Source organism: Canis aureus, chromosome 4 (genome assembly GCF_053574225.1).
Source record: "Canis aureus isolate CA01 chromosome 4, VMU_Caureus_v.1.0, whole genome shotgun sequence".
Lineage (NCBI taxonomy): Eukaryota > Metazoa > Chordata > Mammalia > Carnivora > Canidae > Canis > Canis aureus.
In genome coordinates, this window is record NC_135614.1 from 52707183 (window position 1) to 52727038 (window position 19856).

Genomic DNA, 19856 nt, shown 5'->3' on the forward strand with positions numbered 1-19856 from the left:
CCCCCAGCCCCAACACCCTATCTGAAGTAGCCCTCCCTACTCTCTTATTCATTCTATCCCATTATCCTACTTTAAACATTCTTCTTATTACTACCTGGCTTTATAGCATTTCATTGTTTGTGCTTTGCCATCTCCAGTAGACTGTAAGCTTTCTGAGGGCAGACCATAGCACATGTATACACTCAGGAGTATGTGCTAAATAATTTCCTATCAAGTTTTTCAGACTCTCTAATCATTCTGAAAAGAAAGATATTATCATGAACCCTGAATCAAGGACTCAGGACTCCACTCTTCCTGGAGGAGAGGGGGATGGTTGAATTTGGAAGAAAGAGAAGGATCAAGGGATTGAAGGACCTGGATCAATGGTGCCCAGGTAAAGCCACAGGTAAGGTTTGGGTGCCTTAGCTGGTGTTCATTCCTCTTCCAAACTGACGGCAAACACAGCCCACATCTCTGCCCCTGGCAGAACACAGATGGAACGACCTTCCTTTAAAAAAGTATTATCAAGGGCATGGAAGTAAAATACTCTGATGACTTCATCAAAGAAAACATGTGACTCTTGCATAGACCAAAATAAATTCCCAGACCGAAGGGGTGTGGCCGAGGGACAGTTCCCGGGCTGAAGAGAAAATGCAGGACCTTCCAAGACATTCTGTGAAAAATGCTCTTTGGATAAAACTGCAACTTAAAAATAACCTCCGTTGGGTGTGGAGAGGAGAACAACTGAAATATTGGGGCCAGAGACCCAGAGTGAGGGCCAAATTTGAGATAAGAAAATGCTAGATTCTTAAGATCTTTGGAAAGCACCCTCCCCCATTTATTTACAACAAAGTTTCTTAGAAACAAATATGAGGAAATGGACAAGTTGTGATTTTTAAGGTGTTAAACCCCTATGCTAATAAACAGATCATCTTCCAGTGTGATGAAGGAAGAAAAAATTGGAGAAAGACAGATCTATGCTCCAAGATAAACAAATATGACACCACTACTAGAGAACAAGATAAAGTCCAAGTGAGGTGGTTCTGGTCTTTGGAGAGCAATAGGCATAAGGAAGCCAAACAAGAAAAATTGAGAACTGTCATGAGGAATGGGCTCACCTGGGGAAGAATCCAACTCTGCCACTCTTCCTGTGTGATCTTGGGTGAGTCCCTTCACTTCTCTGACCCTCAGTTTCTTCATCTGTAAAATGGGAAAATGTCTATTTACCTCTGAAGGATAGTGTGGAGATTAGAGGAAATACTGCATAAGAATTGCCTCACAGTTGCCTAACCTGAATGTTAGAAAGCTTTAAAAAACTTTGGTATGTTATTTCTCTCCCTTCCCCTTGGAGGGTTGGGGAAATTGGAGAGCTTCAGAATTATGATGAATAAGATATAAAACAAGATGTTTGCTTTCCTATTTGGGGAGTATAATACTTATCTATTGCCATAATAATGATGTGGAACAAACCATTAGAAAACTCAGTGGCTTAAAGCAGTCAACATGCATTTAACTCACAAATCTGTAAGTTGGCAGGTTAGTTGGGACTTAGCTGGGCAGTTCTTCTGATTTAGGCTGTATATCTGGGGGATGACTGACTACTGGCGGGTCTAGAGTGGCCTCAGCTGCAGCGACTGGCCAGCTTGGCTTTCTTCCAGCAAGCTAGCCTGGGCATGCTCTCATGGTAAAGGTAAAGGAGCGAGCATGAGCACGCCCAATTGTGCAAGTCCTTTTCAAGCCTCTGTTTGGTTCACATCTGCTGGCATACCATTGGCCAGAGCAAGTCACATGGTCAAATCCAGAGCCAGAATGAGAGGCCACTACAAAGTTGCGTGACAAAGGACATGGTTACAGGAGGGATAAAAAAACCATGAATGCAGTGAATCTACTTCAGGGAAGCTAGACACACATACATACATATATATATAAATTAATTTTATATAAATACAAAATAAACATACATATACAATTAACATGAGATGAAAGATGATAATTATAATCCCATAGCATTTCACTGGTTCTAAAGAACTTTCCCTCAAAATCTTCTGGCTTAATCACCCCATGTGAACAGGGAGCAGACATCACTATCCGCATTTATAGATAAGGAAAATCACGCAGTAACGAGTGAAGCATGAACTTGAACTTCTGATGACAAGCTTCCCCTTCCTCCCATGGCCTCTAGATCAAGAGCCACATGAGTGGAGCATGCACAAAAGGGCAGGGACTACCACGAACCCAGGCAGTCAAGGAGCGGTTGTAGAGACCAGACTCACTTGGGACATTGATAAATGCCTAATGATGAGTTCTCAATCTTTAAATGAACCAAATCCCATTGCGTCTGGACAATTTTATATAGAAATTACCAACTCTATAAATTGATAAAAGAAGTATTTAATCGGAATACATTTATTGCCAGTTTCAAATGTACAATATTCATTTGATTATTGAATCAAATAATTTTGGTAAGTCAATCTTTAAGAACCAAATCAATCTTTAAGAACAATGAGGCCATTGTCGGGAACTCTGGGGCTTGAAATCAGTGACTGATATCAAACGGGGGGCCAGTGCAGTCTTGGGGTCAAGTGTGTTCCTATAGTTTGTTTAGCCTGCCTAGTACCATGAACTTCTGTTATTCTGCTACCCAGTCGTTTCCTCCCACTTTCCATCTCCCAGTCCTGGTCTCATGGCTCTGGAAGAGTTGGTCCCACTCCTCGCTACAGAGGTAGGTCTGGGAGCCAGGGCCGGGGTGCCTGAGGACATAGAAGTTCTTCCTGCTTCCTGGGAGAATTCCAGCTCCTCTGGAGCTGCTGGGGGCTAGTGCACCACCACACAGACAACCCTCCCAGAGAAGACAACCCAGTGGAAAGCCTTGCCAAGAGAAGGAGGGCCTTGGAAGGTGATGCCACCACAGAAGTGTCTAGATCTAGCTAGAACTTAATCCAGCCCAACCCCTGGACTTTTCTGTTATGTGGTCCAGTAATATTTGTCTTTCAGACCAGTTTGACTTGGATTTCTGTTTCTTGCAACCAAAATATTTCTGACTAATATACCCAGTAATAAGGAAATCTGATTCAAACAGATAAGTAGTTGCAAATAATAATAGTTTTGAAAGCAATTCATCTTGCAATGTCAGGAAATTCTTAAAAAACTAGAAGTTTTACTCCAAATCTATACACATTTACACATGAAAGCTTAACCTGACAGCACAACTTAATATATATGGTAGATTCTGATTTAGTATACAGCACATTTATGGAGATGTTTGTTTATTATAGATCTTAAAGTTGTTATATGTATTTAAAAGTGAAATTTGAAGAATACTTTTTAGGAGTCCTGAGGTGTCCTTTAGATCTCTTCAGTTCCCAGAATATGGTTGATAAACTGTTGACGGAGCAGAAGAGAAAGGGATCCAAGAGAATATTCCAGGAATGTGGCATCTGTCTTTTAGCATCAGAACAAAATGAACAGTGTCACTAAGAAAATTAATTCATTGCCAAGCTCCACTTAGTTGTTCTGATTGAAGCCAGAGCATTCCCTAATCATCCGGTGCACTGGCTGTGGGGCAGTGGTGGTGGTGTGAGGGAGGTGGTGGGGGGGAAGAAGGGGGTGAAAGCACACTACTGACTATTGCCTCCGTCTTTCATTTCATGAGCTCTCATCTCCCATCCTAGGATGACACACTCTTTCATCCGCTAGGGGCTTTGTAGCAGCAAGAGCAAGAGATTAACCAGTATGGCTCTGACCCTAAACTTTGTGAATTATGGTGTTTATTGTACTCCAATCAACTACAGAGTGAAAAGGACGAAATCTCTAGGGACAGGAACAATCTCATAATCTGTGAGATTTCCCAAAGTGTCCAATAGTAATTGGGGTCAGGAAACCAGAAGAGAAAGCCTAGAGCTGGTCTAAGCTTCTTCTATATGATTAAATTCCACTGGAGGCAGGTGGTGCATCCACCTTGCTCTCACAAGGGAAAGCCAGAACTCACTCTTCTCTCTCCTCCCCCTTGGACATGCTCTCTCTGCACCTCTTTTGTGCACACACTCTGGCTCCCCTATTCTTCCTGCCTCATTCTCTTCTCTTCATATAGCCTTCCTGTTGCATGATGTTGTCCCAGCCTGGATCTGCCTGCTGCCCTTCTGACCCATGGATCCTTCCTTATTGCTTTTTCTTTACTGGAACTCACCTCCTCTGTGTCCCATGCCCTCCAGATCTTACTAGGTGCGAGACGCTAACTCAGAGTGCTTTCATATACAGTATGCCATCTGATCAGCACACTGACCCTGGGGCAGGTCAGGCAGCTATGATGGTTTTTCTCTCCATCTCAGAGATGAGGAAATTGAGATGTAGACTTAAGCCACAGAGCAAGGAAGTGACAGAGCTGACTCAAATTCCAAGTAGGTATTTCCCCTCAGTATAGATAAGAAGACACTAATTACAATCAGTTAGGATTTTTTCAGAATAGCTTTTCATAGTGTAGGAATGGTATACAGTTGGTAGTGAATAAATATTTCTTGATTGATTCAAAAGGTCAGCCCCGTCCTGACCAAATCAACTTATAAATTTGGTCACTTAACAAACTTTTATGGAGCATTTATAATATTTTAGTCATGGTGATAAGTGCTGGAGAATTCAAAACATGGTCCATCTTTACCAGCCTTAATCTGGTGGGGAGAATAGAATGGAGTGATTCCCTATAAGAAAGAGGAAGTAGCGGTGGAACTCCAGGAGAGAAGAAATGTACCCTATTCCTCCATGGCCAGGGAGGGCATTGGAGGCAAAGATGTAGGGAAAGAATTCATGGAAAGATAACTCATAAATTATGTTTGGAAGAATTTTCTGGAAGCAACAAGGAGAATCTCTGGCACAGGGCACAACTTGAGTAAAGGCATGAAGGTATGAAAGTACATGCAGACTCTAGGGATGCAAGTAGCTCAGAGTGGCTATGGGACCATGTGTATGGGAGTGAGAGTATGGTGAGGGGTAGGCAATGGGGTTCGAATAAGAGGGAAACTGAAGGCATGTTAATGAAACTTGACCTCCTGGGCAATGAGATCATTAAAGATTTGCTTATGGTTTGCTTTTTAGAAGTAGAAAGTGGGCATGATCCTATTTGTGGAAAGAAGAAAGAAAGAAAGAAAGAAAGAAAGAAAGAAAGAAAGAAAGAAAGAAAGAAAGAAAGAAAGAAAGAGAAAGAAAGAAAGGAAGGAAAGAAGGAAGGAAGGAAGGAAGGAAGGAAGGAAGGAAGAAGGAGGGAGGCAAGGAAGAAAGGAAGAAAAAAATTGTTCAGGGGGCAATTTGACGATTGTATGAAATACATAGTAGGTGGAAAGGAGGCACATGTAGGGAGAGGGATTCAATATACCGCAAGTCATGTATGCAGTTTTTTTTTTTTTTCCTACTGACCAGACAGCAAAGTGAGTTTAGAAGTGGTTGGAAGGCATTGGTTGGAAGTAACTGTTGTTGGAAGTAACTGTGTGGTTAGATGTGCTGTTAGCATTAGACCAGGAGCTCAGACATACCATCCCTCATATACTTAAAGGTCTAGATTAAGTGGAAAACTCATGTACTGTTTAATTATTAACTGGTCTTGTGTCCAACACCCCTGTGTAGACTCTTGACAAATTGGGCTGGAACACTGAGCTAAGGCTCAACACCAAAGCTTTCTCGGTACACACACAATGACCTTACCCACTGCTATTGGGACACAATTAGCATCCTCAAGTAGTGTCTATCAGATAATGCTTTCCTGGAGAAAGGTTGAAAGGGAGAGGTTAGGAGAGAAGGGCTAAGACCTACTCCTTCCCTTCCCACCCCCAACTGCTGTAACACCAGGGCTCTAAAATGATTTGACTTTATTTTTGCAAAATATAGCTGGAAGAGGTATTCATAAGAACAGCAACAAAACTTTATTGTAAAAGCTTATTTTTCTCTAAAAAAATAAGTATACAGAAGTTTCTTTCTATTAATTGAAGTATCAAAAAGAATGAGAAATTTTATCCTTGAGCCAAATATGATTTGGGAGGGTTCCTTAAGAATATGAGATGAAATATAAAAGCATGGCAACCCATGCTGTTGACTCAGGCCATGAGTTCACGGAAGATGCACACAAAGCTTACCACTTTGAATAGTGCCTAATTCAGTCAAGCAAAAATGGAACTTTTATGAAAGCATTTGCATGCCTGAAATGATGAAAATGGGAGTAGAGGATTCTGATCTTGTTCTGGCGACCTCTGGAAACCTCAAATTCAAAAGCGTGAAGGTCTAACCCCCAGGGACACTTTGTGCTATCTCAAGATAAGATTAATTAAAAGAGGCTGGGGATGTTTGGGGAATTCTCCCTGAACTGTCAGATCGCAAGATTTTTAAGTCTGCACTCCAACTCCCTCTCACTACAGGATTCTTTGATCTCTTCTCAGGTCTGTTCATCGCTAAATGGTTTTTTTTTTTTTTAAGATTTTATGTTTATGTTTATTTAAGATAGAGGGTGCAAGTAGGGGAGGAACAGAGAGGGAAAAACAGAGGGGAGGAAGGATCCCAAGTAGACTCTGCACATGTTGAGTGCAGAGCCTAAAATCCTCCCTTCTTCCCCAAATCCTGAGGCAATGACCTGAGCTGAAACCAAGAGTCAGATGCTCAACTGACTGAGCCACCTGGGTGCCCCATTGCTAAATGTTTTAAAATGATCTCTTATGTTGGAGTAAACTCTGTTGTAAAGGAAGGTAGACCAGTCTTTCCAGAACATATAGACTGTTGCCATTGCCAGATACAGAAAGTCAAATGGGTGGGTCATGAGGCAGGCCTTTGTGGGGTACATCTGGGTCTTCTGCGCCCAAGGGAGAAGCTGGGTCTGAATAGGATCCCATAATCACAGAAGGACTCAGAGTTTTAGGGGATTTTGGAAGATGAGAATGGTGATAGATCCATTTTTTGAATTTACTCCAATCTCCACATGCCAACAAATAGAGCATGATTCACATGGTATCAATGCCTGTGTGTGAAGAAGGAAGAAGCCATGGAGTAATCTGTAGGCCTAGGAACAGGGAAATCTTAGTGAAGGCAGCAGATACTTACTGAAAAACACAAATCAATCTGAGAGTGACAGCTGAAGTGGGGGGCATTCTGCCCCAGAAGTAGTGGGGCCTGTCAGGGGTCTGGAGACAGGGTGAAGGAGCTGCAGCAGTCTGGTTCCTATGCTAGGGACTCCCCAAACTGACCACCTAGGTGCTCCTTCCTGTACTGGGGAAAACTTTTGGGAACAGAATAAAGCTGAACAGACCATAGAGATGAAGGAAGAGAAGTTCAGGTAAAAGTTGGGGAGTGTGGTGAGGGGACAGTCAGAAAATCCTAGAAAGCAAACCAGAAAAATTGTAAGAGAAAGAAAGAACTGGGAGTGGGGTACCTCCTCCCCCATAATTCATATGTTGAAATCCTAACCCCCAATGTAATAATATGAGAAGATGAGGCTTTGAGAGATGATTAGGGCGTGAAGGTGGAGCCCTCATGAACAAGGTCGGTGCCCTTATGAAAGGAATCCCAGAGAACTCTCTCGCCCTCTTTCTACCATGTAAGAATACAAAAAGTCAGCAGTTTGCAACCTGGAAGAGAGTCCTCTCCAGAACCCAACCATGCTTGCACCCAAATCTCAGACTTCCAACCTCTAGAACTGTGAGAAATAAATTTCGTTATTTACAAGGCATCCAGTCTGTGACGCTTTGTTCTAGCAGCCTGGACTAAGACAGTTATTCCCCCAAAAGTCAAGATCATGGCTACTTTGGGTGGATGGCTCTGATTGAATCCAGCCGGTGGGTGGGCTTCTGAGATTTGTGTGGCTTTCTATAACTGTGCTTTATTTTATCATGAAAGAGTAATTATAGGAGAGAGGAATCAAGGGGACATTGGGTCCCAACTAATATTGCGTACTAATACTAAAGCCACTATAATTCTGGCTCACATCTTTTGAACATGTATCCTATGCAAGTTCCGTGCTAAGCACTTCTCCACAGTGGTCATTTGCTGGGAGTCAAGAGTCAACTGGCTTGATTGGGCTGCTTTACTAGCTGTGTGACTTTGGGTAACCAATTCTTTTTGAGCCTCTGTATGCTCATCTATAAAACAGAGTAATACTAGTATATCTTTCCTAAGGCTGTTGGAGTAAGTGAGGTTTGTGTATAAAGCCCTTAACACAACGCCCAACTCATAGTCCATGCCCAATCAGTCGGAAGCATGGCCACATCCCTGTGAGGTGGCTGTGATTACTCTCATAGTTTAGGTGAAAACATTTAAGGTTCTGAGACGTTAGGTCGTGGAATTATTCAGTGGTGAAACTAGGCTTGCAACCTTTCAGTTCTGCTTTCCCAACCCATTAACTTCCTTCCAGTGAAAGGCGGTGACATGGCACGTGACAGTGACCCGGCCTGGCTCCACAGCTCTGTTTTGAAGGATAGCTGGGGTCTTGCTCTCTCCTTTGCCTCAACACACGATGTTGTAATTTCACTACCAAAAAGCGAATCCAGCAGCATCGTCCAAAGCTCGGCTCCCTGAAGCATTCTTGGAAGAGGGAGTAAGGGCAGGAAGGACGCGTGGCTGTGCCCGGGGCCCCTTCAGCAGAGGCATAAACAAGCCTCCACCCCCGGAGCGGGCCAGGGAGCCCAGCGAGGCAGCTGGTTGGATGCATTACCCACGTCGTGCTGAGAGAGAAAATAAGTAGCATTCCTCTGCTGAAGTTGAGGCGTAAACAAGGAGCAAGTACTTTTAAGGATAATTACCAAATATTAGAAATGTATTGTTCCTTCCCCACTCCCAAGACACTTCTAGGAGCTCCAGCTGTGCTAATAATGTTTTGTGCACCACTTCCAGGGCCAGAAGTATTGTTCCAAGACAAAGGTTCCTCATCTGTGTTTGTTCTTGTTTCCATCAACACTTGAAACCTAGTTCACCTACGTTTTCTTGGGGCTCCTTGTTTTGTTTGGAAGCTGAGAAGAATAAAAAAAAAAACAAAAAAAACAAAAACAAAACTAGCATTTGGAGTTAAGATCTTAGATGGGTCTTAATTTCTCTGCTCCCCGACAATCAAAAAGCAAGTAATACTTACCTCATAATAGAACCGAGGTGAAGATGACTGAGGGAACATATGTGAAAAGCCTAGCATAGAGCTTGGCACACAGTAAGCAACATAAATGAAGGTGCCTCCCTCCCCACCTCCCAACATATCATGAACATGAGAGTCAAGATGGCAGATACATAGCCTGTAAGCTTCTTTCCTCCATGGTATCCACAGTAGACATTATTAATTAATCACAGTATTCTTTCCTGTTTGGATTTGTTTGCAGCCATACCAAACAAATCACCACAAATTTAGTACATTAAAACAACACAATTTTATTATCTCATAGTTCTGTGGGTTTGAAGTCCAACACCAGTCTCTTTGGGCTAAAATCGAGGTTTTGGCAGGGTTCCTTTCCTTTTTGGAAACTCAAGAGTAAAATCCAATTTCTTGCCTTCTCCAGCTTCTAGAGACCTCTCTCTCCAGTCCATGAACATACCCCCCTATGTTTCAGAACCAGCAACACAACACAGCACTGAATCCTTTTCATACAGCTCTTACTCTTTGACCATAACCAGAAAATGTTCTCCACTTTTCAGAGCTCATGTTCTGGGCCCACAGGATAATCCAGGATTATCTCCCCATCCCAAGATCCTTAACCTTAATCAATCTGCAAAGTCCCTTTTGTTGTGTGAGGTAAAACATTCTCATGTTCTGGGGATTATGATGTGGACATCTTTGAGGGCCATTATTCTACCTACCTTACTTCTTGGTGCAGTACTCAAGGCAGCCACTACCAGTGGATCACAGTTTGACCTGCGAGATCAAATCTATTTGGCCTGTGAAATAAAAGCTATCCCTACTTTGAAGACTCATCAGGAAAGGAGGAGAAAAAAAAAAAAAAAAAAAAAAAAAAAAAAAGCAAAGCTGGTCAGGGGATAATTGAAATCAAAAGAAAACATTTAACCGCATGCTAAACACTTTTTGTTTTTGTTTTTTTAAAAAATCTGTTTGCCAGGATTCTCTTATTGCCACAGCAGAAGTAGCAACAGAAATCAGAAATGTCTGGTCCTCCAGCAGCTATGGAAGGGAATATCCTTTTCAGGTTGTCTTTCTATCCATGGGCTCCCAGGGTTCCAAAACCCCCAGGGCCTCTCACCTGCAGTGCTCTCACATGGAGTCATGTGCAATCACACACCAGCCTAAACCCTTTAAAAAAACAAAACAAAACAACTTAATTGAGATATAATTGACCTATAATACTCTGTCCATGTTCAAAGTGTACAATGTGGCAGGCTTTGACATATGTATATGCCTCTGAAACTATTACCTCAATTCAGATTATGATCACATTTGTCCCCAACCAAAAGTCTACTTGTGCCTCTTCGTCATGCTCTTTTATTCCCTGTCCATTCCCAGATTACCACTGATCTGCTATTGTCACACTAGTTTTCATTTTCTTGAATTTCGTATAAATGGAATCATATGCTAAGTATACTTTTTTGTCTGGTTTCTTTCAGTGGAATGATTTTGAGATTTACAGCCATGTTTTATGTATCAGTAGTTCATAGATTTCATTGCTGAGTAACACTTCACTGTAAACCACAGTTTTGTTTATCTTTTTACCTGTCAAGGGGAATTTCAGGTTTTGGCTGTTACAAATAAAACCCCTATAAATATTTATGTACAAGTCATGTGTGGGCATATGCCTTTCTTTGTCTTGCATAAACACCTATGAGGGTAATGGCTAGGGCATGTGGCAGGCGTATGTTTAACTTTCTAAGAAACTGCCAAATTGTTTTCCAAAGTGGTTGTACCATTTTACATCCTTACCAACAGTGTATGAGAGCTTCTGTACCTCTGTGTTCTTGGCAATTGTTAGTATGGTTAGTCTTTTTAATTTTAGCTATTCTCACAGATGGGTAGTGGTATTTCATTGTTTTACTTGCATTTTGCATTAATGATAATAATGTTGAGTATCTTTGTAACTTGCTGGTTCGCCACGCAGGTTGCTTCTTCAGTGAAATTTAAGTTCAAATCTTTTATCCATTTTTTAAAAGTTGGATTATTTTATTATCAGATTTTAGAGTTCTTTAAATATTCTGAATACAATTTTCTTGTCAGATACATGATTTACAAATATTTTCCCTCATTATGTAAGCCATCTTTTCATTCTCTTAACAGTGTAATTCAAAGAGCACAAGTTCTTAATTTTGATGTAGTATGCTGTATCAATTGTGATTTTGATGTTATATCTAAGAAATCATAAAGATTTCCTCTGTTTTCTTCTATGAACTTTATAGTTTTAGGTTTCACATTTAGGTCTATGATATATTTTGAGTTGATTTTTGTATATCATGTGTGGTATAGATTAAAGTTCTATTCCTCTTCCCTTGCCCCGTATCGATGTTCAATTATTCTATCACTATTTGATGAAAAGACATCTTTTTCCACTGAACTACCTTTGTCCTGTTACTGAAAATCAATTGTCCATATATCTGTGGGTCTATTTCCGAAATCTTTATTCTGATCCATGTATCTATTTATCTATCGTGACACTAACTGACAGTTACTGCATCTTTATAGTAAGCCTTAAAATCAGGTAGTGTTAACTTTCCAACTTTTAAAATTGTTTTTAAAGCTATTTTGGCTGCCCAAGGTCCTTTGTATTTCCATATCAATTTTAAAATTAGCTTGTCAATTTCTATGGTAAACTCTGCTAAGATTTTGGTTGAAATTGTTTTGCAGCTATAGGCTAATTTGAGGAATATTTGACATTTTAACAATATTGAGTCTTCTGATCTATGATCCATTTACTTAGATCTTCCTTATTTTTTTTTAAGCAATGTTTTGTAGTTTTCAGGCTACCGATCTTACAAGCATTTTATTGGAAATAACCTCTAACTGTATTTGTTAATGCTATTTTAAATGACATTATTTTATAAATTTTAGTTTCTGATCATTCATTGCATATATATATATATATATATATATATAATCTTTATATTGATTTCGTATCTTGAAAACTTGATAAACTTATTTACAAGTTCCAGTAGTTTTTTGTTTTTGTTGGTTTGATGGGGTTTTCTACATAGATGAATGCGTCATCCGTCAGTAAAGACAGGTTTAGTCCTTCGTTTCTAATATCCATACAATTTACTTCTTTTTCTTGACTTATTGCATTAGCTAGACCATCAGTACAGACTTGAACGGAAGTAGTGAGAATAGACATCTTTTTCTTCTTTCTGATCTTAAGGCGAAATCATTCAATCTTTCATTTCATTTTATCAATAAGCATGATGTAAGGTTTTTATAGATGCCTTTTATCAAGTTAAGGAAGTCCCCCCATTCTTAGTTTGCAGAGATATATTTTTTCTTTCAAAAATGGATATTGTATTTTGTCAAATGCTTTTCTACCTCTATTTTGAAGATTATATGTGTTTTTCTATTTCAGACTATTGGTATGGTGAATCACATCAATTTGTTAAATGTTCAAACTTTGGATTTCTGGGATAAAATCCCAAACAATGCCATTTACTTGGTCATGATATATTATCCTTCTTACATGTTTTTAGATTTGATTTACTTTTTAGTTGGCACTTTTTGCCGCATATTTATGAGGAATATTGGTCTGAAATTTTCTTATCTACATGCCTTAATGTTGTTATCTGTAATTGTGGGCTTAAAGAATGAATCCATAAGTATTCCGTCCTCTTCAATTTTCTCAAAGAGTTTGTGTATTTTTTTTCTTGAATGCTTGATAGATGTCCCCAAGGAAGCTATCCAGTCTTTTGAGTTTGTTTTCTTCTGAGAAAGTTGTTAACTACAAATTCAGGTTATTTCTTCTTGAATGAACTTTGGTAGATTACATCTTTCAAGGACTTTGTCCATTTAAGTTGTCTCCCTTAGAGGAATTTGTTATTTATTTTATAAACATAAAATTGTTCATAATATCTTCTTACTGCTTTAATATCTTTAGAATCTGTAGTATTGTCACTTTCCTCATTCTGAATATTTGGTAACATGTGTCTTCTCTTTTTTTCTCGTCAGTTTGGTTAGAGGTTTATAAATTTTATTGATTTCCAAAAATAAACTTTTGATTTTAATGAATTTCTCCATTGTTTTTCTATTTCCTGTTTCATTCTTTGTTCATTGATTTTGATTTATTATTTTCTTTCTTCTGCTTACTTGGCTTTAACTTACTTTTCTTTTCCTAGTTTCCTAAGGTGGGAGCTTAGGATTTGAGACCTACTTTTCTTTCTTTTCTTTTCTTTTCTTTTCTTTTCTTTTCTTTTCTTTTCTATTCTTTTCTTTTCTTTTCTTTTCTTTTCTTTTCTTTTCTTTTCTTTTCTTTTCTTCTTTTTTTAGCATAGGCATTTCAGTGCTATAAATTTCCCCATAAGCACTGCTTTAGCAGCATGCTGTAGATTCTGAAATGTTGTGTTTTCATTTCCATTCACTTAAAAATACTTTCCTCTTTCCTTTTAGCTTCCAAATATTGGAGGATTTTATAGAGAGCTGTCTCTTACTAATCTCTAATTTCATCTTCTCTAGAAAATATATTTTGTATGACTTGAATTCTTTTAAATGTATTAAGACTTATTTAGGTCTCAGAATCTAGTCTATTTTGGTAAGTGATCCAAATAGTGTTAAGCACTTTAAATATCTTTTATATTTAAACTTTACAACAATGCTTACTATTATCCCCATTTTAATGAAGAGGAAATAAGTGATACTGTATGCCCATTTTAAGGAGAAAGGGATGAGGATCAATCAATATGAGTAACTATTGAATGCCAGACAGCTATTAAGTAGCAGAACTAGGGTGCAATTCCAGGTCTGATGGCAGAGCCAAGCTATTAACCACCCTTCCACAATTCCTCCACAGCCATTTCTCATCCCGATAAGCAGGAGGTGGCGGGTGGGGGGGGGACCACTTCTGCTCAAGAGAGTATGTTCAGAGGTTAATTCCCTCTCTCTGTAAGTGCTGGGATCTATCTCCTAAATTGCTCTTTCCTAGCATAAACACAATTGCTTCAGTTGTTGCAGACATAAAGGTGAATTCTGTGTGAAGGTAAGAGATGCCTTAACCCTCAATTGCTAATTTGAATCAGAACCTTGCTTCTGAGCCCTGCTGTCGTCTGATGCTCAATTACTAGGTTAATCTGATCACACCCAAGAACAAAGACTGACACAAGGTGCTTTTTGCCTCTTCCCTGCAGGTAGCAGGGCATGGCTAATTGCCCCTCAGAGCCCAATAATACTTAGGGAAACTCTGGACTAACAGACTCTGTTTGTATGTTCCTTGAATTTGCATAATAGCTTTCAAGTCAATGTGCATTGAAATGACTCTTTCCTTACTCTTTTCTTGAATTTAACTGTCAGGTATTAAAAGTATGATCTTATTGCTAGTAAACGTGGTTACAGTCCTTGTTCACTGGGACTGATGCCAATCTGGGAGCCTATTAGTCCAATTCAACAAAAGAATTTTTGATCATCTGCAGATCCGATTATCCAAGTGATCCAGCCTCTTTCATACTCCTATTACCACAGTAATTTGACTTGGCTGTTAATGATCTTTCTGGCTGCAACCCGCACAATGGGTTCATTTGAATAGATGTCTTTCAGGGGCATGTTCCACTTATATACAAAGTCAATTTAACTTCTACAGCTATTTGCAGGCACCCAAATTGTTCATAATTGACTGCTTCCTAATGCCACTTAGCCTAAAATCTGAAAGGAAAGGAGTGTGCTGCCTAAGTGAGCTGCTCATTTCACACACCATTTCTGTACCACTTGAAATGCTAAATGGCCAGTACCAAAGAAAGGAAGAGAACTCCTGGGGATCTTCTTTGAGCCCCTAAACCTCTAAACTTTCACTGAGGTAGACTGGCTTTTACATGCTAATTATTAGCCTGCAGATTGCTAAAAAGTTAAAACTCTTTGGTAAGACTATGTAGTCCCCAGAAGTTACTCTGTGGTATGTAGCATCTGATTTAAATTTCTCCTGAGGAATGATGGAAAGGATGTGGGATAGGGGAGTTCTGTAGTAAAACCAAAGTACAAAGAAGCCATTATTCTAGTTGATAGATAATTGCTTAGGTCTTTGCTTTCTCCTAAATAGACACGATGAGGTTGAAATAACCTTTCCTTTAAGATTCTGCAAATTTTTGACAAGCCACTAGATAGCAATGGCAAATCAGTTTTGTCTTATGTCAGTGGATTGGTTTGCATTAAATTCTTGGGGTTCTGTCTTTGAGAATGATTCTGAGGCCATATTCTTGATCAATGGGGAAGAGTAAGGTGGACAATTAGTGATGTCTCCCATGAACACAGTAATAAGGAATAACAGCACACCCAGAGTGCTAGGCTTTACACCAGCCACTTGGAACATAGGAGTGAACAAGACAGATGCAGCTGATGAACTCAGAAAACTCTCAGGGTGGGAATGATTACTAAGGTCACTTTTTATTTTGTTATTCTAAATTTTTATGGTCCTTGTTCTGCCTACCAGTCTAACTATTAATGAATTATTGTAAAATAACCACAATGTCTCCATTAAGACCATTCAGTATAGTTACCTAGCAGGAAAACCCAATAAGAGGAAAGGTGTTTATTATATCAACTAGGATTTATCTTATAGTTGTTGTGTTCTTTTTATCTTTAAGAGCACACTGGCCAAGAAGACCTTCATCTTGAAGAAGGTGCTCCTTACCAAACCAGTACATTTCTCCATGGTGCTAGGTGGCTGCAATCCTGACCAGAGTCAACTCTTGTTTATGGAGAATGGAAATCAGTCGACAGAAGAAGATTATCTATGGAGATGGAATGGTGGATTACTGTCTTTCCTGAGGCCACATGAGACAGCAATTCCTGAGAGAGCAATTGGACCAGGATAAAGTACATTCACTTTATTGTTAACTGACCAACAGCTGTTTCCAGATGTTCCCAGCGCTGGTTATGTAGTTCATGCTCACTCACATGCAAAGGCCCTCTCCATGTAGATCACTGGATGTCAACAACAGTCTGGTAGGGACAGGCTCTGTGAGTCTTGTAACTGCAACTTTGCAATGCTGGCACCAGAGTCAGAGTCTAGAGCTCACTGCAAAAGGCACCCCCTCTGTGCACAGATGATGCAATGGATCAGTGTCTTTCTCACCATGGTGACAGCAGTTGACATGGAAACAGTTGTTCCCGCTTATACACATAATCATTGTCCCTCACTCAGGCTTGCCAAATGTCAAAAATATTTGCCTGCCCAGCATCCATTTCTCCCATCTCTAGGAAATGCAGTAAGATTATCTTTTGGGAAATCATCTTTATTGAACACCCAAAGCAGTTGTTTTGGATATTACCTGTCCAAGCTCAGTATATAACCAATACCTGGTCAAAAACTAAATCACAGGAATGTGTAACCCATTCTGAGTCCATGAGTGTCAGCTCCAGATTCTGCTAAAATGATTGGGAAAGTGGTAGGGTTTTGCCTGCTATTATCAAGCTGATGGACTATAAGCCTGAAGCTGCTGGCAGCTGTTTGTACCACCAGCTGTGTAGAACATGCTTGAAAATAAAGAAAATTTAGAGAAAAAACAGAGTTAAGGAACTAAGAGAGACAATTTGAGCACCTGTGTCCAGCCTGACCTGAACTTAAATACACCTTTTGACTTTTCAGTTATACAAACCAATTTTTGCCTTTTCTTGCTTAAGGAAGTTCTCATTTAGGTTTCTATCACTTGCCGCCCCCAAAGTCCTGATGAATAGATAGGTTTTCTCCCTTTGTGGAGATTTTCATAGGAATGGAGTAGAACTAGAGATCTAATTGAAACTCTGAAAGCTTCAGCATTTGAACAATCTGTATCTTTCTATAAGCAAAGCTTATATATCAGTTCATTGGCACATGACTAGTTAGCAATTGCAACCTGCCAAGCATTGTGTTGGATACACAGTGAGGAAGGAAGTGAGGGAGGAAGATGCCAGCCAGGATCTCTGTCCTCCCGGAGTTTACAATCTAGCCAGGAAAGCAGAAGTAATACAAGTTAAAACTTAGAGCAGAAGTTCTCACCTTCAGGACGACAGTGCACTGGTGAGTCATCATATATTACGAAGTACGCTGCAAAGAATCTGTGACTCATGAAGCTAAAGTACCAATGTTGGCAGATGATTTAAAAAATAAACATGAATTAGAGTAGATTCAAGGTTATCACAATAATAATGTCATATTCATTCATTTGGTTCTCCAGAATTATTTCCTGAGTGGGGAGAAATGATTGACATAATAGCACACACCCACGTACCTGTGTCTACAGTAGTGTACTGTTCTCAAGGATGCTCTCCACCATATGTCCCCAAACAATGGCAATAATATCAATGTGCAGGAGGAGAAAGAGTAGCAGCAACCAGAGAATTGCCAACATTGTTTGTGTACTGTTCAGGTACCAGGTACTGTGCGGAGAGCATGTTTCATTTACTATACATGAGAAACCTCTGAGTAATTATCCTCCCTGTCTGGCAGATTAAAGACCAACTTAGTGTTAAAAAGTGTGACTCAGGCTCAACTAGTGTTCAGAGGAGGGAGAGATCAGCATAGGCTGGATTTATTGGAAAAGGTCCCAAGGAGGGTGTAAGCCTTAAACAGGACCATGAATGACAAGCAGAATCTGCACAAGCAGGGAAGAAGAGAGGCATGCAGACTCTGAGATTAGTGAGACAAATGCAGTACATTGGTGCCATTCTCACCCTCTGGGCACCTTTACAGCTAGGACCAAGGCATTGTGGGACAAGTGGGACAGCCTAGCACCTGCTTGGCTGTTGCGTGCCTTCCTTGCCTTCTCCAAACCTTTGTCCATGCTGCTCATTCTACCCTTGCCTCCTTCAGTTAAGTAGCTCCTGAGAGACCCTGGACACTTAGATCCTTCTCTACCATCTCTTGAGAAGTGGAGCTGCCCCCTGGGGATAACTGAAACAAACTACTTTTTCCTTGGCTGCTGACAAACTTCAGTGTCCCTTCAGGCTGCCAGTTCTCTGGACTCCCCACTGCAGTGCTTCCCCTGGGCTCAACCCCAGCTGTAGACTTGTCCCCACTTTTCATCTCATCATGCCCCAAACTCTAGAGCAGCCCCTCCCGTGCGCCCAAATGTAGCTGCCCTGTACCCCCTCTTTCTTTCACTCAGCCAGGTAGCCTGTTTGATAGCCATGAGCTAGCATCCTAAAAAAAACCCAATGAACCAACCAACTAACCATCCAACCAAACCCAAATCTGCTCCCTTCCCTTGCTAAACCTTTATGATTAATAGTAAGCATCTAGTGCCTGCTTGGTATGTGCCTGGCACCATCCTAAACAGTTGTATGCATTTCTTTATCAGATCTTCCCCAGGAGACAGCAAAATGGGGCTGGTGCCACCTACACTTTATAGACCAGGAAGTTGTGGCTAAGTAACCTACTGATTTGCCAAGTGAAGTCAGCAGCGTGATGACACACAGACTGGTGCTCTTCAGCATTGCTCTCCTATATCAGTGGTGGCCTCTGGGATCAAACCCCACAGCCTTGGGCTCCCCATCCAGGACCTCAACCATCTAGACTTGGGTCAGTTCTCTAGTCTTTTTTTTTTTTTTTTTTTTTAATTTTTTTTAGTTCTCTAGTCTTGACTTCCCTCACAACACATTCTGACCACCAGACCAGACAATGGGCAGTGGCCGGGTCTACTCTGCCTTCCCCCACTACCAAGCTGTGGCTTAGGCTGGGTCCTTTACCTGAAATGCCAGCCCTCACCACCTCCACTCGTCAATCCACCCTTTAAAAACTGCCTGTTCCTCAAGGTTTATCAATATACCACGTCACCTCATTGCCATCAGAATTAATTTCTGTCTTTCCCACGTACGTCTGTCATCTCTTTCACAATACGTCTCTCTTGGTTTGCTGTTATTTGGGTGTAGTTATTTTATCATGAATCCCTGACAGGCAGGAAGGAGGTTTTGTTCTTAGTGTGTTCCACACAGGCATTTAGATCAGTGCCCTGCATGTGGGAGCTGCTCGAGAAACGTCAGCACAGTTAAGCTGAATGGCCGCCAGCTCTACCTTCTCCAAATACCTTTCCACTGTGGCCCACTCAAATTGCTTGGAATGTGCACCAGTAGAGTCATTCCTTTGATATAAAACTTTGATTCCAGAAGATCTCTGCTGAAATGTGAGGGGTAATGGATTAACTCATTAATACTTCGGGTTATTAGTGACTCAACCCCTAGAGTTAAATCATGAAGTGGTCTAGAAAGAATGGACATATTTTCCAAGGTAACTGATGCCTCATTTCTCAGTGTGGACACACTTGAGGATATGTTCAAACCTACCTCTTTTACCAGTGAAATGATTTCCCAGTGGTTATGGGCTTCTAGACCATTTCCTGTGATTATTCAATAGCTCTGTACAAAGAGACAGCATGATCTTTCTTGTTCTTGAGGTGATGTGGGTGCAACAGGGAGCACAACACTGCCCCAGTTTTGATCACGAAGCTTGCTGTATCCCATTCAAAGGCCTTTGTGCAGAAACTCCGACAATGGAGGAATGGGCAACAGGAACTCTAGTGAGCTGAATATTGTCTCCCAAATTGATGTCCACTTAGAACCTCAGAACATGACCTTATCTGGAAACAGGTTCTTTGTGGATATAATTAAGTTAAGATGAGGTCACATTGCATTAGAGTGGCCTCAAATCCAGTGACTGGTGTCCTTAAGAGAAGAGGACACATAGAACCACAGAGTAGAACATGTGGAGCTAGGGGCAGAAATTGGAAGGGACACAGCTATAAGCCAAGGAATGCCAAGGTGGCCCACAACT

At 40.5% G+C, this 19856-nt stretch overlaps 1 long non-coding RNA gene across 1 annotated transcript; it reads left to right on the top strand.

Annotated features, from left to right (window-relative positions):
• The first annotated feature begins 606 nt into the window (after positions 1 to 606).
• Positions 607 to 18869, top strand: LOC144312722 (uncharacterized). The gene is made up of 3 exons (XR_013378304.1): positions 607 to 1141; positions 15694 to 17108; positions 18388 to 18869. It is a non-coding gene; the product is annotated as an uncharacterized LOC144312722 (long non-coding RNA).
• The last annotated feature ends 987 nt before the right edge of the window (positions 18870 to 19856 follow it).